The sequence below is a fragment of the Peromyscus californicus genome, unplaced genomic scaffold, assembly GCF_007827085.1.
Source record: "Peromyscus californicus insignis strain IS unplaced genomic scaffold, ASM782708v3 Scaffold_9__1_contigs__length_137607984, whole genome shotgun sequence".
NCBI lineage: Eukaryota > Metazoa > Chordata > Mammalia > Rodentia > Cricetidae > Peromyscus > Peromyscus californicus.
The window spans coordinates 20,670,437-20,696,508 of record NW_026294617.1 but is presented as its reverse complement, the minus strand read 5'-3'; the positions used below and the strand labels follow the sequence as shown (position 1 = coordinate 20,696,508).

Below are 26,072 nucleotides of genomic sequence, written 5' to 3'. Positions count from 1 at the left end.
CCTCAAATCTCTCATGAAATTAAAAATGAAATGAAAAGGATTTGACTGAGGGGCTAGAGAGATGGCTCAGGGATTAACAGCAAGTACAGCTCATACAGAGACACCAGGTTTGGTCCCCAGCATCCATGTCAGGAAGCTTACAACCACCTGTACTTCCAGCTGCAGGGACTCTGACTCTTCTGGACTCCATGGGCGCCCGTGCTTTTGTGTACATACTTTTCCCCCATATACACATTCACAAAATTAAAAATAAAAAAAATACACAATTGCCATTTCTTTTTCTCTTTCTTGCCTTTGGTTTTGTTTTGATTTGGTTTGACAGCTTATAGGAACTCTGTTTTCCTTCCACCTTTTTCCCCTTTTGCTCTGGTGTCTGCAGAGGAGCTCAGCACCACTCAGTGGTGACTCCACAACATTTGGTGGTCTGTGATGTGGGAGCTGCTGATCAGCCCTCACTGGCTGCCTGGGCACACCAGTCTTTAGTAGGGAACTGCTGGGTGGGTATAGAGGGTAACTGCACACTCTCAGACCAGTCTACCCACCTCTGGCTGAGGCAGTAGTGAACTCAGGAGCTGGTGCGGTCCATTCGCCCTGAAATTCCTCCTTGGTCACAGCCTGTTCCTCCTTCTCAACCTCCTCTGGATCTCTATTGACATAAAGAACAGGCAGAATCTCCCATGGGTGCTCACAGGAGAGAGTGCCACACATTCAGAATACTTCTCGGGCCACCATCCACCACATTAGACCTACCAAGTGAGCTCCCTTGTTGCAGGGGACAGCAATGTCCTCATAGCACAGGGGAGAGTGTGTTACACAGAGCAATGGTGGGCAGGTTGGCATAAGATGCCTCTGAGGGGCTGGTGGTGGTCAACCCTGGGTTCAGCCACCACTAGAAGCCGTGGATCCCTGAAGACTGCTTGGATCTGGTTAGTGAGGGGCCCAGGGGTGAAGCGGCCAGCAATTGGAGTGGCTCCAGTGGCGGCAGCAAACTTCAGCATGGCTTGCTGCCCAGTGTTCCTGGAGATGACGCTAACATCAGCAGGGGTCTCAATGGCAAAGGTAGCCTGACAGCCCAAGCTGCAAGCAACAGCTTCTCCCAGGTCCTATTTAGGTTTATGGTGCAGATACCATCATACCATCACTTTTCCTTTTGTAGGTATGGCTCCATCTAAAAGTCAAGGTTGGCACCACCTTAGCGGGTTCCAGAGGCAAAGAATTTGAGGATATCCTCCTCCTTCGTCTGCAGGACATCAAGGGCTCTGGACCTTGTGTAAGTTTTCCTTTAAGTTACAACGGGAATGAAGAACAGTGCGGTATGAACCCATCCCAGGGCAGCGTGGAAAAAGCTCACTATTTCTTATTAACTCTTTTCTATGTAATAGCAAATGTTCTGACTCCTGGAACACACAAGTTACACTCATGGATTGTAATGAAGTGTTCAGTTTGCCAGTTGCTGGACATTATGGTGGGTAGAGGGGAAAGAAAGCATTGGTCTTGTTGATTATCTCACAGAAGACAAACTGGAGCCATTTGACGCAATTCCACCACAGCTTGGTTCGATATTTTATGACAGAATGTGTCAAGTATAAAATGAAGCAGAAAAGAATAAACATCTAAAATGCCTTTTAATGAAATTACAAGATAGTGAACAAAAGCAGAACTTCTCACTGTGTAATCTAACAGGACAAACTGAATATGAAATGCCTTTGAAAATGGGATCCCTAATTGTCCTCCTTAGAGGGACTGTATCATGTACTAGAGTCACAAATGTCACTCAAGTTCTCCAAGACATTATTATGCATTAATATGTGTTATAAATACTGACCCCAAACTAACTGGGCAATTATGGCCTCTATATTCTTACCTTGTTCCACATTGTGTATTACTGTACCAGCAACTATCCCTGTTTGGGAGTTACAAATGCAGAATCTAGAAAGGTCACTAGGATGATAGGGTGTTTCTTGGAAACATGATTAGAGGAAATAGGTGAAAGAATCCAGGCAGTGAGGCAGAGATTGAAAAGCCTATGAACAGTCTGTTATTATAGCCATTTTAAAATGCTCTATTATAGTAACTCTTAGAGAACATCAAATATGTACACACATGTACGTACATACTATATATATATACACAAGTCCAATTTGTGATGCCTGTTGGTTAAGGAGTCATCCACTGGAACCTGGTTGACCTCTCAGGGGTCACACCATTAAAGAAAACTGACTCTCTCTCTCTCCCTCCCTCAGAAGCAATCAGCTATCAGTAGCTCCTCATCTAGAATTAGGAGCTCCTGCCCCACCCTAGTCAATGCTTGAATGCAGTCTGGCTTGATCTTGTGGAGGTCCTGTGCAGACAGCAACAGCTAACTGCTGTGAGTTCTTGAGAGCAGTTGTTCTGTTATATTCAGAGGACATTATTTTGCCCAGGTCCTCCCTGCCCTCCTATTCTGTGATGGTGCCCAATGGAAGAGAAGACGCACTTTTATACACAAACAGCTCACAACAGATTTGACCCACAGAAACTTCAAAGAAGAATAAAAAGTGTTTCTGTATCCCTCATCCTAAGATGGGAATACTTATTATTATTGTTCTTGAACCCGAAGCCCTGATCACTAGTGTGAAATTCCCTTCCATACTGCCTTTTTGAATTGCAGCTGCTGGTGTAAGGCAGGAGCTTTATCCTTAGAGAAAGTCAAGGGGCTGCAGATCTGAGGCATAGGCTGCTGTTGTGACCAGCTGATGGCACACTGAGAACTGCCCCCTCCAGATGAAGCTCAGATTGGAGTGTGAGACGTGGACACAGACAAATATATCTGTCTCACTGTTGCCTCATAGATAAGTGAGACATCAAAATATAGATACATCAGAATTACCTCTGGGATAAGTAAGTACACTTGCATTTATTTTGACTTATCCATTTGTTAAATATGAAGTACAAACGAGAAACTCTACTTGAAATAACCAGGTATTTCTCTTGCTGGTGGCCTTATACCAAACTACTGGCTTTTAACAATCAATTTGCTGTGGTATATATGCAAATATTTTATGCTGATAATTTAATGGAAAGAATGAAGCAAGCTCTGTGGCTCTTACCTTCCAAACAGTCCACAAAGGCTCAGGAGAATTTCATTCTCTTCAATTCATAGCTTTTATTCTTTTCTCTCAAATGGAACAACGTCAGGAATACTTCAACAAGTGCTGATTCTAGCCAGACCCTGATTTAAATATTGCTGCATTAAAGCTACATATCTGTGACTGTACAGTCAGTGAATGTACAAAACAGATCTTGAAGAGCTGTGTGGCCTGTGTCCATGTAGCACATGGGCAAAGACTTCTTAGGTCTCTTTCCTGCCAAATGAAACTCATTCAACATGGTGTGGGAATTGTGCCTATGGGTGTCGTGGCAGACTCTGACAGGAAGATGCTCACAGTACCAACCCTGACAGGAAGATGCTCACAGTACCGACCCTGACAGGAAGATGCTCACAGTACCGACCCTGACAGGAAGATGGTCACATTTGTTTACCCTCTTGTCTATATGCCATGCCAGTGCAGCTGGAAGCTTGACTTTGTTTACTCTAAAGCTTGAGAGGAAGAGAGTGTCTAGACCAAAGAATGGCCTGTCAGTTTCTTGGCGTTGTCAGAGTATGGACTTCATGCCTTTCCAGGTGCATGGTGCTCTTCAAACAAACCTGAACTGTGAATGCCATAGACACAGCATGTTCATTCCATGAAAAAGACAGACATTCAGTCCAGAAATATGAAAGCAAAGGGCACTCATGGTTTTAAATATCTGAAAATGAGAATAGAATTTTTTCTTCCCTTCTTGTACTGGTATTGAGGCAAATTGTAGATAAGTCCAATAAAAATACAAAACATCAAAATATTATGAACCTAAGCCCTTCTGGTCTCAAAATCCCCACAACATACATCGTACACTACAGCTGGCTTGAGTACCCCTGAGATAAGAAACTGTTGAGTACTGTGTCTGACTCACTCCCATTCATGTGCCCTCCCATTCATGACCTCTTCTTTAATTATCACACACACACACACACACACACACACACACACACACACACACACACGTATACAGCCTACTGAGCCTGCAGTTATTAAGTTATTATTTTTTAAAGCGATTTCACCATTTTGTTATTTTTAGATAAGAACTGGAGAGAATACTCTCAGCTTTTGAAAAGCCCAAGTTTTCTTCATGGAGCTAGAATATTGCTTATTGTATTCTAATAGTTATTTAAAGAAAAGATGCGTGACCTGCGAGATACTTGCCATACAGGTAGGTAAGTTGCAGTCAAAACTGGCACCCTGAGTTTAATATCCAGAACCCACCTCGTAGAAGGATTAAACTGACTTTTTCAGGTCTTCCTCCAACCTCTATGCACTCATGTTGTTCCATGAGCAAGCACACATACACACAGAAAGTAAATATTATAAAGTAATGCTAAATAATAAAGTAATGTTAAAAATATAAATTCTGAACACACGTTTTTCAGAAAAACTTTATTCCATTTAGCCTTTGTCATGAAAACTTCTAAAACCTGTTACTTTTTTATTTATAAGTCTATGCATTTTCAGATCAGCCATTGTGTTAGCTGCATTTTTCACTACTGTGAAAAAATAACCAATAGACACAATTTAAAAGGAGGAGAGATTTGCTTTAGGTCATAATTTTAGAGAATTTAGTCTTAGGTCAGCAGGACCCAAAGCTCTTGGCCTCAGATGAGGCAAAGCATCATGGTGATAGGGGTCTGTGGCAGAGGCCACTTCCCTCTGAGCATCCAGGAAGGGGGGGGGGGACAGGAGGGACTCTGCACATTGTATACATTTCCAGGAAATGCCCCATGACCACTGCCCACACATGGTGTCGTATTACGAACGAGTCAAGGATAACCCACTGATTAGGTCAGAGACTCCTTGACTCCACTTCTTCCTATGAGTGGATCCACCAGTTGAGGCTGAGCTCCCAAATGTGATGTCTCTGAAGGACCCTTTGCATCCAAAACACATAATTAAACTACTTATCCTGATGTTCACATTCTGTCAACTACCTGTTAATTTTTCCTTGTTATTTGTTTAATTTATGAATTACTATTTATTTTTGGGTTTTTAAAAAGAGAGGGTCTTGCTATGTAACTGAGGCTTGCCTGGAACTCACTTTGCAGGCCCAGATGTCCCTGAACCTACTTTGTACTTCTCACCTCTGCCTCTGAGTGCCGGGTGACAGCTGTGTGCCCACACACCTCAATGATGGCCTGTTTGTCTTAAATACTAGGAACATGCTTTCCTAAGCAGTCTACAGAGATTTAGCCAATGGTGCCTAGACTTGTGGTTGAAAAGCCATATATATATATATATATATATATATATATATATATATATATATATATATACATATATGGCTTTGGAATTGGAGTGTGTCCACAGTGATGTCCTAGGCAGGAATAGGCACACCGTTCCAGGGTAAGTGCACACTCTTTATGTTACAGTGACTAAAAACGTATAAAGCATATTAATTGGGGGGTGCTAAAGCACTTATCTTTGTAAGAAGGAGACACGTAGCATTCAATGGGTTTAGACATATGTGGTATCATCCTATCTTGCTAAGAAGAAACACTGTGCACTTCTGTGCATAAAATTCTGCCTAGGGATGTCTATTAGAAGTAGGTTTTTATGAGTTAGAGATGCTCAAAACATCAGGAATAATTTTTCTTTAATCTCAGACAGCAGTGTGAAGATAAGAGGACTGAAGCTGTTATTATGACTTTGTTCACACAAACTCTTCAAGACTCTAGTGAGTTCCAAGACCAGTGCCACTTCATGGGCACAAGAGGGCTGCTGTATCAAAACAGCATGGCAGATCTGCAAGCAGCAGGAAGGATAAAGAAATTTAATAACAAATGCAGCAAAACATATGCATAGTCTTCTCTCTAAGAAGGTTTTCTGCACTACCAACTAACGTATCTCTTTATGGTCTATCAACATAACTACAATTCCATGGTGATGGAAAACGGGAATACATTTCTCTCTCACTCTCCTGTGATTGTCTTCCTACATCATCAAAGTGGAAAGTGTATGAATAAGAGAAAATTTGGGCTCAATGAGCCTCTGTGGACAGTTAATGAATCTAGATTTCTTTGTGAGGCCTAGAGAACACCCAGGTTTTTTTTGTAAGCCCCACAGGAGCCTCCCCTGTCCTCTGTCAGATGAATCAGCTGTCTGTCTGGCTTCTGTGTGTTTTCTTACAAACACGTATTCTGGCATCTGAACTTTTTCTACTCAGAACTTTCTCTCTTCAGAACTTCTCAATAATGCAGAGTCAACAGTTTCTCTGCACTATGATGGCCTGTTTGTCTTAAATATTAGGAACCTATTTCCCTAAGTAATCTGTAGAACTTTAGCTTACAGTGTCTGTATAGTATGGCTGTGGTAGGAAAGTCCTGTATACATATGGCTTTAGAATTGCATCTTGTATCAACATGTGTACCTGCAACACTGCCTTCTGCAAACAGCTTACTGCAAGCTATACTGGTGTGTGTATGGCAGGGGGGGGCGGCAGTATGTTGAGGGCAAAGGTTGACTCCAGGTGTCTCCTTCAATCAGTCCCTTCTTTTCTGAGATATGGTCTCTCAGCCTGGCTGGCTAGAAACTTTAGGGATCCTCCTGTCTCTTCCTTTCCAGCGCTGGGATTGCAGGTACACCACCATCCACTCGGGTTTTTATGTATGTGTGGGATTGAACTGGGGTCCTTACGCTTGTGCAGCAAGTACTGTGCTTGGGAGCCTCTCTCCAGTCCCCATTGGTCCTTAATAGATCACACTGTCATCACAGTACATGTGTTACTCTCTAAAGTTCATTTATTTTCTTGTTTTACTATCCGTGTTTTTTCAACATCCCCATGACAGCACTGTGTTCTTTGTTGTTTAATCCTCAAGACCAAAACCCTGCGAGGGTTGGTTCGACTACTAGCTGCATATTGAAAGATGGATGAAGACATTAATACTTTTTTCCCTTGCAAAACACCTGCAAGTACAAATGTTCATGTCTGGATGTTTGGGCATAGATTTCATGACAGAGGATTGTAGCTGTCCAATTGATCACTGTCCATCCAAAGTCTGTTTTTATATAAATTCATCCAAACACTTGCACAAATGATTCCAGAAAACAATATAATTTTCTAGGGATTAAACACTACTACAATTTATGCCCTTTGAGAAATCTGAGCTAAACAGCCCTGGAGACTTCCATCCTAGCTTTATACTTTTGTGTTTATTAACAGTAGGTGAATCAGAGAGTTAAAACTCCTGTTCAGATAAACCACAAAGGATGAGGATGGCCTAATTTCTATTCCTATTCAATTACATTATCATGATCAAATCATAGATTTAGGTTTCTTCTTCATTCATTTCCCAACAGACACAAACATTTCTCTTTAAACACTTTGCCCAACACATAATTTCGTATCATTATTCTTGAAATTATTATTTCTTTCCTTAAAAACTCCTATGTCACTTTGAAAGACCCTAACCCTTCAGGCTTACACCCCCCAAGCCCCAGGAGAATAAGGAACTAAAAAGAAAACTAGTTCCAAGGGCAACCTGACTCAGCCACTACTCAATCACCCCTGCAACAATGTAACAATGTAAAAAGATTTCTGTTAAGAGATGTGCTCAGCTGTGACTGGGATAGTTGCAAGTGTTCCAGGAAGGACCACTGTGATCTTTGTGTAAACTCCACTCCCGCCCTGATACCCCCCCTTGAGGTTTCAGGAAGAATGTACCTGCGAACGTGACTGTACCCACTCTGTGATCAGACCAAAATCTTGTGAAACGAAATTGTATGGGAATTGTAATCTTATGGCTTTTGTGGGTTTTTCCTTTAAAAGCCCCCATGTGGCTACAGTAAGATGTGGCTCTTGCTCTTTGGAGCAGAGTTTGCCTGACTGTACAGAAACAACAATAAACACCTCTTGCTGTTGCATCAACTGGACTGGAGTCTGGGTTCTTGCGGTGCCCCCTCAAGAAGGTAGTACCCTGGGTCTGGGGTCTATCAACTTAACTTGCTAGATTCCTTATTTCAGCTTTTTTTTTTCTCTCTCTCTCTGTCTACTTTCTATTTTTCAGTGGTCCCTTATATACTTTGGTAAACAGTAAAAAATCACCAATTTTCTATCATTTATTTTTTGAAATATTCATTTGTTTATTCTTGAGAATTTTGCATATGCAGATAATGAAGCTTCATATCTTCCCTCTCATTTTCCCAGCAGGGCTCCTTCCAACTCCGAACTTAATGTCCTTGACCTGTTATTTCTGATAGCCCACTAAATCCAATTAGCAACACCCATGTGTGCCTGGGATGAGTCAGTTATGAGTGGCAATTGCCCATATTTGAGGAGTAGGATAAAAACAATGTGTTTTTCACTTTGACTTTCCTCCACTCTATTTGGTGATGGTTCTCATGACACAGCCAGCAGCCCTGTATATGACCACTGCAGTGGACAAGAGACTGATGAGCAGAACAGGGCTTCTTCAGCATCATCCTTCTCTGTCTTTATGTAACAAGTTGAATGATTATGTTTTCTAAAGTCAGGCATTCCATAAATAAATACTTGTTTATGGACTTGCCACTTTGAGAAGCTCTCTCTAAGTAACTGAGTCATTGGATCACTGCGAGTTACCAATGTTGTGTTTGTTGCGAAATGCATCTTCCCCTTGCTTCGTAATTGTCAAAGCATTGACCCCCCAAGCCTGTTTTGTGGAGCCCACAGTTTTTCAATCCATCCATCCATCCATCCATCCATCCATCCATCCATCCATCCATCCATCTATCCCTCAACCAATCAAACAAGCAAGCAAACATTCAAGTTGGGGGAGAATAGCTGCTTTTGTGTCTCTTCCCTGCTGGTGGCTTCATCTCCACACCCTTACCCTTGCCTTACTTTTGTTCTATGTCTCTGCCTCTTACTACTGATCTTCTAGGAAGACTTGCTTATTCTCTAATATGATCCAGCCTCCTCTTCTGGAGGACCTTTGTCGTTGCACCACCCATCTCTTGACATTGTCATCATTATCATTACCTCAGGTTGTATATATGTGAGGATGAGTGTCTATGTGTCAATAGCATCATTTAGATACTGACCTCAGGTTGTGTATATGTGAGGATGAGTGTCTATGTGTCAATAGCATCATTTAGATACTGTCCTTAGGCAGTGTGTTTTGAAACATATGTTGCACAAGCTGGCCTCAAACACTTGCTGCACAGCCAGGGATGACCCTGACCTTCTGATCTTCCTTCCTCTGTGTTCAAAGTGCTGGGATTACCAGTGTATGTACTACCACATCTAGTTCATGCAGGGCCAGGAAGTAAACACAGGGCTTTCTGCACATTTCACAAATGTTCTACCAACATAGCTACATTCCCATGTGTAATTATACATTACCATAAGATATCAACACTTTTGTATTTATGTGTCTTGATAACTAACAGATTATAAATATTTGGTGAACAGAATTCTCACTTTATTTTATTTTTTCTGATTTTCAAAAATGTACCTTCATTAGAAACTTATTAGTGACCAAACGTATATAAAGCCTATTTCCTGTCAAGTTTCTCATTACCTGAAACGTGTTGTCTGTGTAAGCACCCCTTCTAAGACCACCCCAGCTGAAACAGCTTGGACCCACTTCCTCTCTATTTCATCATATTACCACAACTACCTGATACTCAGATGAGGTCTCTGTACTTACTTTTTGCAGTTTAATATGATGTGAATATGTTAATAAAGTCAATGATAACATGGAGCCAAGAGGCTCAGTCACCTGAAGGAGACACAGGGGACTACTCACTGCAAAAACAAGTGGCTGTTGGTAATACTGCAAGACCAGCTTGGAACTTGACAGCTTGACCAAAGGCTGGGATGCCCCCTTACTGTGCCTTCCCAAGGAACCAAAAGGACACAGAAGGAAGTTGAAAGGAGCTTTTGATGAAGTTAGAACCTAGGAGGACAGTGGACCTTGTAAGAAGAGGTGAGATGGGGGCTAGGGAAGGGGAGAGTCTCAGAGAATCTTTGTTTCACCAGGTCTTTCATTGAGGCAAGTGTGAAAACAGTGTTCTCTCCAGGATGGCATGGGCCTTGGACACATCCTAGGACCAACTAAAAGGAAACTAATTAAATGTATTGAATTATAGTTGATTTAATGGGATAGGTAGTTAAAGGTTGTTCTCTGTGGTCCCCAAATCAGCATGGGTGTTTGAGGAAGGAGGTAGCTAATCAAACTGATGACCAGTTTGGGGCCAAATAGGGTCTGCTAATTGAATTCAGATCCTATTTACCCCTTATCATATTGTCAGGTTAGGGTCAGGTAATGCTTGTTACAAAGTTAGTGTTTGAAAGTTTCAGGTTGCCTCTTTGAGAACCTGCTTTCTTCCCCAGTTCCTCAACTTCCTGCCTACCCTTCAGGCCAAATATGATACGCAAGGAAGCAATGCCCATGAGGATTTTAAGTCACGGTGGCAAGGATGTTGCAATACCAGTGTGGAGATCCAGCATCCATGAAGCAGATGAAGAGTGAGAGAAACATCTTGGGAAACACAGAGAAACACAGGAGTGGCAGGGCTTCTAGAGCCATCCAGTAGTCAGGGAATCCAGGCATCAACTCAATTACCACAAATTAAATAAGAAAATTATTTCTAGCCCTGAGGGAAAAGGCAAGAATTAAGGTTGAATAATAAATTAAACTTTAATTCATCAAAGTGCATCAAATGAACAATAACAAAAAAGAAGCAGGACGATTCTCTGGCTTGCACCCCTGCACTATGCTGACAGTCTATGAAATAGAATGTGCTGCAGATACAAAGGTCTATGATATTTCCTGGGGTTAGACCTGCCTGTAAAGTAGAAGAGATCGAGCTAACAAGAAACAGAGGCTAGTGGTTTAAAAATGGCAGAGATTGAAATAAGTATGCACATTAAAAATAAGTAACAATTTATACACCATAGATGTTTCATTGGGCATTATTTGATAAAGTTATTTGATTGTTTTAAATCATGAGTACATTTGATGAGTTTATTAGATATCTTAAAATTAACTAGATTCACTGTAAGATCTTAGACTATCATTCTACTTTCTTAGGATTTTTCATATCTAAGTAACACTAGACTATTTTATACTATTTTACTATTGAAATTAATTTAAAATATTGTATTTGTAAGTTATTTTTTAAAGTGTCCATGGAAATAACAAATATTTTTGTTCTGTTAAAAAGACATATGACATATATGTGATATATTTGAATATATATAATATGAATTTGAGAGGGAGAAAGGGTTAGGGGACATGGGAGGGGTTGGAGGAAGAGGCCATGGGAGGGGTTGGAGGAAGGAGAAAAGAGGAGAATGGTGCAATTAGATTTTAATTAAATTGTTAAAATCTAAGGCTGCTGGGGATGTCTTTCTGTATGCTGTGAATATGTTGCTGTGATTGATTGATAAATAAAATGCTGACTAGCCAGTAGCCAGGCAAGAAGTATAGTATAGGCAGGATAAGCAGAGAGGAGAATTCTGGGAAGTGGAAGGCTGAGTCAGGAGACATTGCCAGCCACCACTGCCATGAGAAGCAAGATGTAAAGATACTGGTAAGCCACAAGCCACATGGCAAGGTATAGATTTATAGAAATGCGTTAACTTAAGGTGTAAGATCTGGCTAGCAAAAAGTCTGAGCCATTAGGCCAAACACTTTTAATTACTATAAGCGTCGGTGTGTTTATTTGGGTCTGAGCAGCTGCCGGCCTGGGCAGGACTGGAGAAAACTCCAGCTTCATAAGGCAAAATGGAGATTAGCATGAACTTGGAGAGAAGTGCAGGAGTTCTACTGTTTGTAATTCAGATGACAAATGATGACATATCTGTGTGCATCAGACCTATTTAGATGAACATCTGGAGCCTCTGTGGTCTCACGGATGGTCACATAGTCAGGGTAATGAGCTCAGGGAAGAGTGTGGTAAAGAACCCTGACTGTGCATTGTCTTCTGAGCACTTTCTCAAACATTAGCCAGATCCTTTTCAATAACTGATAGTTTTCTGTCATTTCTGAGAGTATGGAAACTTATGTCAGCAAACAAGGTTAAGTGCTTGTTATCTTCAAGTTGGGGGAACAAGTTCGTGGTCATAGCCTTTTTTTCAGTTCTCTTACCCTTTCCTCTTATTAGTCACATCTTAAAAAAATCTCAATTATCCTTTCAACAAAATTTCAAACTTTTAAAAATATTATTAATATGCAAAATATATTGTTAAGATATTTTATGTTTTCTGAATATAAATTGGGCAACAGTGTGTAAGTATTTCTTTGAATTTCCTTGTTTTTAAAGTTGTTTGAAAGGCAAGTGCTCACTCCTCATTTTCAGGATAGAGTGACTCCGTGTCCTGGAAGGGTGTGTTAGAAAATAGATAAGTTCTTCTGAAATAGAAAGTGTAGAAGTCATTTGACTAGTTCCTCATATTCCATTGACTTTAACCTTAAATCCCCTCAGAAATTTTCACTTGTGTGCTGTGCTTGTTTGTGCTCATTATGAGCTTGGCATAATCTAGAATTGCTGGAGAAATGGTCTGTGAGGAACTGTCTAGTTCAGGCTGCCCTGCAGGTGTGACCCTGGGAGATTGCCCCAGCCAGCGGGGTATCAATGGGGGTGACCCACCTGTGGGAGAGAATGAGAGGGACGGGGGAGACACGAAAGGACGACAGCAAGACAGTGTGTTCTGATCAAGCTGCAAATTTTATTCTCCTCAGCAGGGCTTATATAGCATGGGAGGGGGAGGGGAGGAGGGAAGGGGTGCACTACGTGCCGTATGTGCAGGTGAAGGGGGACGTGCAGGTGAGGGGCTACGTGCAAGTCGTGCAAGTCGTGAGGCTGCTAGGTGGTAAGGTCACTGGTCGGGTCCCATTGTTCTGTTGCTATGCTACCTGACCTGCCTGACCTGTTCTTTATCTTCGGGGGCATCCGGTTTAGGGTAGGGGCTTGTTCTCTGGCTTAGCTAGTACTTTTCCATGGTCCATGTTTGGTCTCTGACAGGAGATTTTCCTGGTTACATTAGGGTGGGTAGGCCCATCCACTTTGGGCATCACCATTCTTTAGGAAGGAGATTCCACACTGTGTAGGGGTGGAGAACTTGGGCTGAGCACAGGCATACATATCTTCATCCTCTCTGATTTTGTCTGGCTGAGACCAGGTGCTACAGCCTACTTCCTTGACTGTAACTTGCTTTGCTCCTAAGGTGCTTCTGCCAAGCTTCGTTATCACCCTAACAGGAGGTAAAATAAAGAGAGCTCTTTGTTAAAGAAGACATAAATAAATTTTTGGTAGGTGGAATGAGGCTCATCCCTTCTATGCAGACATCTGTCTATGTGAATAAGACTGAGCACACTAATCCCTGCTCCTTATCTTCTGACAGATGGTACATGACACTTACTCTTAGTCATACTGTCCAGTGAAAAAATTGAAACTAGAGCATGAATCACCAACCTGCTGAGCCATCTGGTGTTTCAAGGTGGATATTTTAAAGTCACTCAGAGATAATTTATTGGCCACCTAGTTGTATGTATTTAAGACTGTGTGGCCAGGCTGACCTTAAAATTCCCTGGGCTCCACACCAGAAAGTGTTTTCAAGTGATTTATGTGAAATATGTGCACTTTGCCTGTAGATGGATGTGCAGGATTTAGATTCCTTTAACACTAGGCTTTGATTGAGGCAGGGGCAGAGTGTAAATGGGCCACACATGAAATCAAATAGCAGTTCTATTTATAATTATCTATGGATTACTCTAAAAGAGTTTTACCACATTAATTAAAGTTTAAATCATGCTTTCCTCATTTGTCCATTGTTGTGTTAAAGTGAGAATGGAAAACCTAACAGCCCACTTAAACACGTAAACCCACAGCAAACTTTTCCAATATATTTGTAAACTTTTCTTGGTTGTCTAATTTTCCAAATTCAAGGTAACAGGTCCCTCGGGGAAGTAGCAGCTTTGATAGTTGTGCTATTTGTGAGCATGTGGTCCAGTTAAGGGTTGTAAATGCCCCAAACTGATGCTCATTCCTATGAAACTCAGTGGTCCTCAGCCCTCACTCACCTCCTGTGATTCTTGGAGGTAATTAAAGCAGTTTGTTCTGTTTGGTGCTCTCCAGACTTAGCATCCTGAAAGTCCACCACAGGCTTAAAGAATGGGCCTGTCTTTTTTGGTTAATGAGTATTTAGTTGTGGTGGTGGAAAGAGGATTAACAGCATGTCTGTCTGTCTTTTTCTCTGTCTATCTAGACAGAGAGAGGTAGAGTACAAAAGAGAGGTGATCTTTTCTACATCAAATTAATTGTAGCTATTTCTTCCATCTATCTGTCAGGACTGCGGCACACATATTTTAATGATATTATTTGCTTGTGATAATTGCAATATGCTCCTATCTGAAACAGAGGCCGAAATGACAGATATGACAGATACAGTTCCTCTCTCTCTCTCTCTCTCTCTCTCTCTCTCTCTCTCTCTCTCTCTCTCTCTCTCTCTCTCTCTCTCTCACACACACACACACACACACACACACACACACACACACACACACGTATATAAAGGCTGGGGAGGTGACTCATTCGGTGGAGTGCTTGCTCAGCCTGCACACAGCCTTGGTTTAGATGCTCGGCTCTGTTTATATCAGATGTTGTGGTGCACACCTGTACTTTCAACACCATAGAATTAAATGTGGAAGGAATCAAAGTTCAGGGTCATCCTGTGCTGTCTAAGGAGGCTGAGGCCATCCTCCACTACATGTCTCTCCAAATAAGTAGGAAAAGGAACTTTTTTAAAAAGAAAGAAAAATTATTACATAAAAATCACCACGGTGATGTTAATAAGACAGCCCCTTTCCTGGCACATGAGTTTCAGCCTAAGGACAGCACACAGAACAGAACAGCACACAGTACAAGTGACTACCCAGGCCACTCAGTCTTGCCATTTGGATATTTTGTTTTAGAGAAAATTGTTTTAACTGTCACAGGAATCAAAATTATTTCCAGTTCTAAGAAAAAGTGATTAAAATAGTCTCTATTTTCTTCTGTCCACTTGTGCCATCATGACACATACACACAGTGAGGTTTGGGGAAGGTCTCCAGCGAAGAGACTAAAATGAAAGTCTTGCATTCTCCATAGGTTCAACATCCTGGTCCACTCGAGAAACCAATATCCTCACCAGGAATGATAGTCTCTGTTAACATGTTTCTGTCTCTGAAACTGTGAAGACTGAATACTTAGAAGAACACAGAATCATCCCATAGTTGTGAAACTCTCCATTAGAAATATTCATAGCATTTCCTCAACATGTTAAGATTTTGAAATTCTTATAGATTCTGTGCCTTGTGTTTTGAGAATTTACCATGTTGTTCTAGAAGGTTCATTGTTGTGGACAAAGTGAGGCATAAAAATGATGATATTTTGAAGAGGAGTTTGGACTAATTACTACATTTTTGTGTAATGCTAACAATGCTGAGAGGTTTTAATTAGCTGAAATGCTAATAAACACTTGGCACAGAGCATTTCTTATAGTAGAAACCATTTTGAAATAATTTGTGTTTTACATTGTGCTGTGGCTCAGTGACTTCTCTCAGAATTCAAACAAAACATGTAATTTCAAGTTCACTTCAATTTGAGTCTTATAAACATCTAATTAAGAATCAATGAAATATTGTACTTGAACAAAATACAAAAATAAAGCGTCGACTGGGCAGTTTCTGAAAGAGGCACTTTATAACCTTTTAAAAAGAAAATGGCTGGCATCTCTTATAAATCGTGCTGGGCAGGTTTATGGATAGTGTCTTGGTAGAGGCTATCTACATATTCCTTGAGTACAGACAAAATACTCTCCCACTGAACCTGGCTTCCCCAGACTGCCTACCTTGCAGAAACTGGCTTTTATAGGACAATGGCATGTATTAGGCTCAGTTAACTGCTTTAACTGGGCACCAGGTTCAATCGGTTTCATTTTATACTTTGGAATTGAATTTATCTTGGTCATTTGCTCGAAAAGATATGTTTTCACCTTTAAGTAATATCCTTAAAAATTATTTTAACCATGTAACTATGCACAAATGTAGGTTTTTAGGTGAATCTGCTACTGAAATTTATGAAGATATCATTAAAAATCTCTAATAATTCAAGTTTTACAAAGATGGAGTCTGAGACCAAGACAGTCAGAATTCCTGCTGCTCTTAGAGAAAGTCTGAGTTCAGGCCCCAGGATCCTCTTTGGGTGGCTCACAACTACCTGTAAGTCCAGCTCCAGAGGCTCCAATGCCCAGTTCTGGCCTCCACAAGTACCTACACACACACACACACACACACACACACACACACACACACACACACACACACACACAGAGAGACAGACAGACAGACAGACACACACATACACATACATACATACATATATACATATACACATACACAGAGGGAGAGGGAGGGAGAGAGAGAGACAGAGAGACAGAGAGGAGAGATCATCATTCCTTTTTTATGTGAAATTTGGAAATCAATTTGCTTTTCTTTTTTCTTTCAAATCACCTTTATTAAGGGAAGATTTACTGAGGCCCCACTTTAATTGTACAATTTCAATAGCTCTGATCAATGTCTACTCTGAGGTCCCACCACATCCTGTGGCACCTCACACTGTCTTCTCTTAGTCCCAACCCGGAAAAGCCATTGCCCTGGCTTCTGTCCTACAGTTTTGTGTTTTCTGAAATGTCATTACATGAAGCCATGCCTCCCAGAACCTTCAGTGTCTGACTGTTCCTGCTTAGTGAGCTGATGATTCTGATAGGCTTGTGAAGTCTCCCTCGGTGTTCTTCTGCCGTATTTTTCTGAAAAGGGGGTCTCTCCCTGAGCCTGGTGATTGCTCTTTTGCCCACTTGGCTTGCTCTGCCTGTACCCCAACACTGGGATTCTAGGTGACACCACCACACTCAGCTTTTGGTGAGTGCTTAGGATCCGAACTCAAGTCCGTAGGCTTTCACAGCAACACTTTACCCACTGAGCCACCTCTTGGTCCCTGTTGGTTATGGTACCTAGAATTAAATGAGAACTTACTAATTCTGTTTGTATAGTGCCACAAGCAGCATTGCTGATTATACGCTGACCATGCTCTACCATTGTATATTTCTCCCTCACTTCCTCTCTCCTACTCCGTCTGCTTGTTCCCTGACCAATGAGAGGTTGTGATTAAAACATGATCCCTGCTATACCCAGAGGCACTGTTTCATGTAAATAAAGAATAAAGGATCCTTAGCATTGTAGATGTTATAGATGAGCTTTCCATTTGGTTCTAATTTTCTAGAAAGAAGATGAGTACAGTTCCAGAACATACTGTTTGTCCATTTCTAAATGTCTTCCCTCATCTGGGCTGCTACAACAAAATATCATGGTCTGGGTTATTTGCAATGAAGAGGAATTTCTTTCTCACAATTCTGGAGTGTCACAGCACATTACTAAAGTGCCGAAGGATTCAGCGTCTGGTGAGGGTTCAGTGACTGCTCCACAGAGAAGCATCTGCAAGACAATGTCTCTGGGCTGCGAATGCTTCCAGGAATCTTTGCAGCATGTTTATGGAGAGATTAGGCATGGACCTGGAAATTGGTATATGTATGTGTGACATAAGTGTTCAGCTTTGGCACTCAAATACATTTTACACACACACACACACACACACACACACACACACACACACACTTCAGTGTTTGAATGATGTAATTTAATTTCTATTTATACAGAGTGATTTATGATTTAGATGTGCAAAACACTTTCACTTGCATCAGCACAACTGCTCCCTTTAGGACTTGTAGAAAGTCCTTTACTGATTGATTTGCTCAGTAGCTATTTATTATGAGTGACATGTGACATGAGGACACCAGACCAGATGCTGAGAATCTGATAGTGAAAAAGAGCTCCATATAACACAGGACACAGAAGATACCTCAAAGAAGGCCATAGGCTATTATTTTACAGTGTTAGTGATGAGATGTAAAATATAAATGGAAAGCTCAGCTTGAGAATTGAGGAGACATATGGGTGTAATTTTAACTTAAATAGAAGTAAAACAAGACAAGAATGTCCACAATGGTAGGCGAGAATTTGAGCAAATATTTGCAGGACTTACAGGTAAAACAAGAGTATAAGAGAAACAGTGAACATTTCAGACAGATGAGAGAATACTCTGAAGACTAAGAGGCAGGAGCTGCCCTGTGCTTGAGGAGAGGGGGGCACCTGAGGCATCTACCCCAGAGGAGTACTTGACGGAAGCAAGCGAGGTTGACCATAAGGGAAGTACAGGCGCATCCCGCAAGAACTATAAAGCGTTCAATGTTCTTTTGCTTTAATTCAACAAGGGCTTCTTGTATTTGACTATTAGTGACATTTTGGTCCTAATTGCATAACCATATGAACATTCTAGAGCATAACCCAGGTGGTTTTGAGGAAATACTGAATGTGACGAGGCTAGAAGTAAGGAGGTCCTGTGAGGAGCTGTTAATGTAATCTAGTCAATGAGCTATGGTGTCCTGGACCAAGAAGTCTGCAGAGCAGTCAATTTTTCTATCAAAATGGCAGTGATAAAGCTCATATTTTTTTTATATATTTCATCTTTTTTTATTTCACCTTTACTGGAATTTGTTGTATTTTATGACTAACAAATTCAAATTTTAAAACAAAGCAAAGATGTTACTGTTTATTTTAATTATTTACATATCCACTCAACAACTTCCAAGAAGCATTTGTAGAGAATGGACAGAAAAAAAGGCAATCAACAGATGTGAGCAATGAGTTAAAAACATATTAGAATTATTGTATAAACATTTTAAAGCAGCCATTAGGAAATTGCCCCAGAAAATATTTACATACGTCCTTAAGACATATAAGAATGAGAATTTTTTTTTTTTTGGAAAGAAATTACAGATGTGAAGAAACAAGTGAGACATTGGCCATCGATAAAACATCAAGCAAAACAAAGCAGGGCAGTGCCTGGCTGCTGATTCTAGGGACTGCGAGGAACACAGAAGACTGCCAGAGGCACAATGATGTCACTTGCTCAAGCTCAACTAAGAAGAGGGATTGTGAGACAGCAGACAGCGTAAAAGTGATTTCCACCATGCCCGACAACCCAAGTTAGAGTCCCAGGGACCACAGGGTGGAGGGAGAGAACCCATGCCTACAAACAGACCTCTGACCTCCATAAGCTTGTCTATGCACATAAATCTTGAGGATGGTAATCATAAAGAAAACTCTACATGGAAAAAGTCAAAGACTTAAAGATCCATAGAACTGTAAGAATGATATCACAACTATTTTATCAGAGTCTTGGAAGAAGAGAAGAAAGAAGACAGGACAAAAAGTCCTTGAAGAATGAATGGCTTATATGTTCTCAGAGTACACAAGAGATCTAGGCTGAATATTCATTCTGAATGAAGAGCAAACTGGACACACCCAGGTGTTCCATGCCAATGAACACCACAATCTGACTTGGATGGCTAAAGACAAATAAATCACTGTGAAAGCAGAAATAGAAAAAAAAATTGTTTCTATCAGGAGAAAATTACATGACAACAGCTGTTACCAGAAACCGTGAAAGCCAGGCACAAATGGTGGTTTTCGAGTGCTGTAAGAGAGCTGTCAACTGAGAAGCCATATGGCATGAAAATGTCCCCCAGCTTCAAGGGGCATGGAGACATGCGACGTGAATAAACATCATCAGAGCACTGAAGTGGAGTGGCATTATACAGCGGAGGAATGAGTGAAGGAATTGTGTAAATTGAAAGGTAAAAGCTTGATGGAATTAGGGGACATTAGTAGGGAAAGCAAAACATAGAAAGCAGAAATAGAGGTGACCGAAGCCAAAATGGGGAAGAGTAAAGGGGTGTGACAGAGATAAGCATCCTTGTCACAGGCAAACAATGGTATTGTGTATTTATGGATATGAATTCACAAAGCAACCACTAGAAACCTATGAGAAGATATGCAATGAAAACAAGTCAAACATATGGGAATGAAATTATTTAAAATGTTCAGCTATGAACATGAGGTTGGTAAAGATAAATGAATCAAAGATGGTTAGTTTTGGTCCTTGGCTAGGTTAAAAGATGCTTAGAAAATCAGTAATAAACATTTCTGGGTGCAATGTGAGGCTGTGTGCAGGAATAGTCAATGTGATGCTCAGTTAGCTGGTGCAAGCATTACAGCTCTGGAGAGAAAGGTACCATGACTGGTGAAGGTCAGGCAATAACTCCAGCTGTGAAGGGAAGGTATCCTGGACACCTACAGCTCTGAGGACAAAGATACCCTGAGTGTCAGAAGTAAAGCTATACCTACAACTGTTAAAGGAAGGTATCCTGGACACCTACAGCTCTGAGGACAAGTATCCTGACTTGTTGGGAAGTCAGGCTATCCCTGATGCTGAGTTTGGGTGGGGGATGGTGTCCCTGCAGGGTGTGGCAATCCTGCTCCTCTCCCAGAGAGAGTCTTTACAGCCCAGCTCTGCTCAGCTTCCCTAAGAGAGTTTCCCAGCAGAGGTGTCTGTTGCTTCTCTGCTCCACTTGGGAGTTTATTTCCATCATGGAAATAAAGTGTGTTTCTTTCACCGGCTTTGGTTTCAAGGTCAGGGTAGGTTTCTTTTGCTGGCCCTTTTACCCTGCACCTGGGAAGGGAAGATCTTCCCTAAATGTGCAAACAGGGTTCACTAGGACCTAGGTGGCAGGGGGACGTTCCTGTGCACACACATTCAACTCTCTGCAGTAGGCACATTTTATTCTTGTTGCCATCAGATGCCAGTATTTTCAGCCATTGAACCTGGACTTGAACTTGTGGCTCTTCAGTGGAACTCCAGCACACATTTTTCTTATTCACAGCCCTCTAAGCTCTTTCCTAAGCAGCTCCTGGTTTCCCAGGCTGTCTAGCCCCCAGATGGCCACTGTTGGAGTACTCAGCCCCAGATTCTGTAAGCCCCTTAGTAAGGCCCCTATTTCAGTTACACACACCTTGTCTTCTGTTATAGAACCCCAGACAGAGTGACAGTAAACAGGAAGAAGACATAAACAATGGTGGATTAGCCCCTCAGCATCTTCATAACTACATTCAATATGAGTGTTCAAAAGGACAAGATAATTAATTTTATTGTAGTAAAAATGACTTGAAATGCCTCAGTGGTATGTTGTCAACAAATACATGCTTAAATATTAGTGTACAGACTTACCGAAAGTACAAGAATAGAAAACATTTATCTTGCAGGTAATCTAAAGAAAGCATAATGCCATGTGCTAACATTAGATGAAGACTGCCTTAGGGAGAAAGAGAACAGCTATGGAATGTGACGAAAGACTGCTCAACAAAATGTGCAGATCTTAAGTGTAAATGCACCAAACAATATGGCTGTAAAAATGTGAAATAAAAATCAACAGACCAGAAAGGAGGCACTATAATTGGAGAATGTAAAATTATTTCAAAAAACGATGAAATAAATGAGGCATAAAACCAAGAAGCGTGTATAAGAACACAACACCACTGCAGACAGATTCTAATTTGAGTGCATGTTGCGCATTCTAAGACCATATCCAGGTTTTAAAACAAACCTCAATTCATTTGAAAGGATTAGACATACAAAGGTTTTATTCTCATTTATAAATAAACTGAACTATAAATCAGCATCAAAATGACAAATGGAAAAAGAATAAACATTTGGCCAGGCATTTCACGTATTCACATTTCTCTGTGTCTAAGAGAGTCTCAGCGGAAATAAGTGTCATTGCATTGAATAACAATTAAAACACAAAGCCTCAATGTTTGTGGGGACCATCTAAAGTGTTCCTTAGAAACAAAAGTCACAGCACTAAATAGGCACGTCACACTCTAGACCATCTCCTCTTCCATCTGTGTCCTCTTCAGACCTTCAAAGGGTTAATCTCTTCCAGAAACAACCTCAAAGACATGCCCTGAAATAAGGCTTTACCAACCCCAAATTTCTGGACATTGCTCCCTGTAATCTCACTTGGCTCATTTAATTAACCATCATGAATGGGAAGCTTGAGCCTGGTGCAGTAAGAAAGGAAAATAAAAGAAAGCTTGGAAAGAAAATACATAGGTCTGCTCTTATAGAATATATAGAATATACTTTACACAGAAAAATCCACTGAACCTTCATAGAAAACATCTTGTACTGAAAAGTGTAATGAGGGTCAGGACATACAGAATAAGTACATTATGTTTCCATATATTAGTAATCAAACAAGAACATGAAAATGAAACTTACTGTTTAAAATGGCTCAGAAATCTAGGGTGAACATTTAATAAAATATTGGTAGAATGTAAATTAAAACTGTTAATACTGAAGGAAGAATTCAAGTATCAAAAGAGAAGTACCATTTTGTTTGGAAGATTACATGATGTTTTAACACTTAGGGTTAGATATAGTATGTGACAAATTGAATTTCTAACATTACTTTTATGTAGTAAGAAAAGAGCATTCTGAATTTATAAAAAACAGTCAAACTTGTTAAAATCAATTGATAAAGGAACAAAGAAAAATATTTGGAAGAATAAGTTTGTTCAATTTAAGGACTCATTACGTACCTTTAATAATTCAGAGCAGGGATGGAAAATGGCTCAGTGGTTAAGAGCATGCACTGACTTCAAAATGGTCCCAAGTTTAGCTCCCAGCACCCCATGTCAGGGGGAACATAACTGCATATAACTCCAGTTCCAGGGGATCAGGGAATCAGATGGCCTCTTCTGGCCTCCACAGGCACCTGAATTCATGTGCTACAACACCCTCTCTCAATTAAAAATAAAAACTCTTAAAAAAAAAAAAAGAGAACAAGAACAAGCAGTATTGCTGAAGTCCAGTGTAGCCAGAAGTTTTCCTGTGTCCTGTAGCTGCTTGGTCCCAAATAAACACACAGAGGCTTATATCAATTACAAACTATTTGGTCTATGGCTCAGGCTTCTTGCTAGTGAGCTCTTTCATCTTAAATTAACCCATTTCATTTGATGTATGTATTGCCACATGGCCTTGGCATTACTGGTCTGCTGATATGTTGCACCTTGGGTGGCAGACTGGTATCTGCCCTGACTCCTCCCTCTTCTCCCTGTATCTCTCTTGGACTTCTTGCCTGGCTCTTATCCTGCCTTATCACAGGCCAAAACACCTTCTTTATTAACCAATAGTAGCAACACATATTCACAGCATACAAAAAGGTCATCCCACAGCAGTCCAGCCATATGTATCAATATCCACATGATTTTGATAACTCTAATAAAGTAATTCAGTATCAGAGAGATTGCCCACTAAATAAATAAGTTAAAATAAATTATAACCACAATGATACAGGAATACAAATAACAGAAGAGTTAAGTTTAAAAATGGTAGCAACTCTAAGTTCTGGTGAGAAGACAGAGAAAATATTTTAATGACATGCTGCTGATGTAATTTATTTCATTATTCTTTAAAGAATTTCATACATGAATATTATATCTATATTACATTTATGTCTCCATCACCAACCTCTAACTTCTCCTATGTCCTCTTCACTCCCTCTCAAATTCATGGCCTCTTCTTTACTTCCTAATGTTACATGCATGCACACACACACACACACACACACACACACACACACACACACACACACATCTATTATACACACAGACACACAGACAACATACAGAGTCCACTTAGCACAGCTTGTATGGGCCTGTGTCCAGGACTGACCATTTGGACCTGCACAATCTATGTAGGAGCCAGTTATTGCAGAAGCCTGATTCCTTCTCTTCCAGCAGACATTGACCTCTTGTAACTTTGCATCTAGTAGCAAGACCTTGTGAAATTTTCTATTCATATTGGCCTGTCAGCTGGCGTTATAACTATGCTGGTCTGATTCAAGCAGCCATGCTGTCAAGAGTTTTTGGGTGTAGCCTCCCAGTCATGTCTAGAGGACACTGTGTAGCAGCAAATGCCCTGGTCTTCTGGATCTTATAATCTTTGTGTCCCCTCTTCCTTGATTTGATGGTCCCTGAGACTTTGGGGTTGGAGTTGCTGGTAGGTGTATCAGTTGGTGTTGGATACACAATGGTCGCTTATCCTGTGCATTTTGATCACTTATGGATCTCTCTAGTAGCATCTATCTTGGGCAATTCTCCATCCAATGAAAGTGACAATAAAAATGATCACAAAGATGGCCCTCAAGATGGCTCAGTGGTTAAAGGCACTTATGCCAACCCAATAACCTGAGTTTGGCCTCTGGTTTGGGGGGGTGATAGAATGGAACAGATTACTATGGGCTGTCCTCTGACTTCCATATGGGCCCCATGGTACATGATGCTACACATGTATACACAGGTGTGCATACTCAAAATAATAAATATATGAAATATTAAAAATCATAGACACCGTGAAATGTTAACATCATTATGGAAAAGTTATACGTGTTTGTTCCTTATTTATTTCATTTAAATGTAAATGATGTACAGAATACATCATAAATCATAGACATAAATAAAGATATAAAAGTTAGAAGACTTTTAGAAAACTATCTATAAGATTTTACTATGAAGCCTAACAGAATAATTCCTACCCAACCCCATATTTAGTGCCAAATAATGGCATTTTAAGGCAAAAAAACAAAAAGAGAAACAAAGACTGATTATCATTAAGCACTGGGGCTCAGTGAGGTACAGGACTTACTGACTGAAGGGACTATCTCTCTTGAGATGTTGCTGACCGGGGCAGTTCATTCAGTAATCTGCACTCACAGACTCACCCCCATTAATTCCAAAGGTGAGCCAGTCTTACCATATCCCAGATGCCAAAAGCATGCGATGATGGATTAGCTCTGCCAAACACTCACTGCAGCTCATGAATGAAAGTAGATGTGCCTGTGGATGTTGAGTCAGAAGGGAGGTCAGTGAGCAGGAATGGAGGGTGGCAAGCTGCTGCCTCTAACACTCCGTTCCTGGTACTCTCTGTCAGACCGCAGTCTCAGACGCCGTCCAGATGGATGGCTTCTTTCACCAGCTCAGAATCTTCTGACTCCTGACGGGGTCATCTATCATACTTCCTTTAGGAAGACTATATTCCCAGCTGCAGTCTTTAAAACAGACTGAGGAGTCATCAGAAGGCTGCAGAGCCCTGCCATTTATCTGCATTCACAAGAGTAGGGGGAGCATTCTCACCATGGCAACGACTGGAAATTAAATTATGTTTATTATTTCTTCAAAGACAAAATTAACATCATGGGAGAGAATGTTATTAAGAGGGGAGGTAGGAAATGCAACACAAAAATCCACAGAGATTATTTTTATGTCTAAAACTTTATGCTTGACCGTATTATTGCTTTTCTCTGAATTTATATTCTTATAGACCATTTAGCCTGAAATCTTTCCAGAATTAGAGACCTTTTTATCCCTATTCAGGATCTGGGAGTTATAAGAAATATTCATATTTTTATCCATAAGTTTATGATTGAACAATTTTTTTTGCATTAAAAATATTCACTTTTAAATTCTTTAGGGGTACAGGGACATTAAGATTTAAAAAATAAAACTCAAACAGAGTAAATGCTGTTGGAAATTACAATAAAATAAACATGAACTCTTGATTTCGGATTTTTAATTCCTAAACAAGTTTCATCTTTATCCATCTCTTTGTATGATAATAAAATAATAATCAAAGTTTGTGTAGTAAGAACAGAAGGGTTAAGTAATAATTAAGATAAGAATAGAAGAATAATTCTTGGTGTATATGTGGTCTATGGATGTATGTGGATGTAGATCTGTGTGCCCATGCACATGAGTGGAAGGAAGAAGAGGTGATAGTGTTCTCTATTTTTCTCCAACTTACACCCTTGAAGCAGCATCTCTCATTGAACTGTATGTATCCATCAGATGGGTGCCCAGCAAGTCTCAGGCATGCCCGTCTCTGACTCCTGCTGTGTAGGAATTACAGCCATTGGTATGGCCATACCACATTTTCCACATGGGTGCTGAGGATCCAAACTC

The 26,072-nt window shown here is 40.6% G+C and overlaps 1 pseudogene; it reads right to left on the bottom strand.

Moving 5' to 3' along the window:
• Window positions 1-385: 385 nt before the first annotated feature.
• On the bottom strand, window positions 386-6,811 carry LOC128105955 (40S ribosomal protein SA-like; annotated as a pseudogene).
• Window positions 6,812-26,072: the final 19,261 nt, after the last annotated feature.